Below are 598 nucleotides of genomic sequence, written 5' to 3' on the forward strand. Positions count from 1 at the left end.
TCGCACCATACGCGTGCACGTAACAACTCTTCGCGTGGATCGTCCCATCGTCGAGAGACGTAAGTTTCCATACTATGAATTCGCGTTTTACTCTCCGACGCGGGGATTCCACGACGAGAGAGTGTTTCGTGAGCGGGTTGACTCGGAAGAAACGCTACGACGGGTATTTCTATTATAGAACGCATCATCGCCACCCTTTACCAGTGCCCGACGAAGGAATCACAAGGTCATCTGGAGTTTACAATGCCAGCGACGGTAATTCCAACGAAGACCCGATAAGTCAACTCAACGTTCTATTGCTCCCCGTACAGAAAAGCGAATCGACGCAATCGCACCATACGCGTGCACGTAACAACTCTTCGCGTGGATCGTCCCATCGTCGAGAGACGTAAGTTTCATAAGTAAGCCTTCGGCGTTTTACTCTCCGACGCGGGGATTCCACGACGAGAGAGTGTTTCGTGGCGGGTGACTAGGCCGAAACGCTACGACGGGTATTTCTATTATAGAACGAATCATCGCCACCCTTTACCAGTGCCCGACGAAGGAATCACAAGGTCATCTGGAGTTTACAATGCCAGCGACGGTAATTCCAACGAAG

The sequence above is a fragment of the Nomia melanderi genome, unplaced genomic scaffold, assembly GCF_051020985.1.
Source record: "Nomia melanderi isolate GNS246 unplaced genomic scaffold, iyNomMela1 scaffold0417, whole genome shotgun sequence".
In the NCBI taxonomy this organism is placed as follows: Eukaryota; Metazoa; Arthropoda; class Insecta; order Hymenoptera; family Halictidae; genus Nomia; species Nomia melanderi.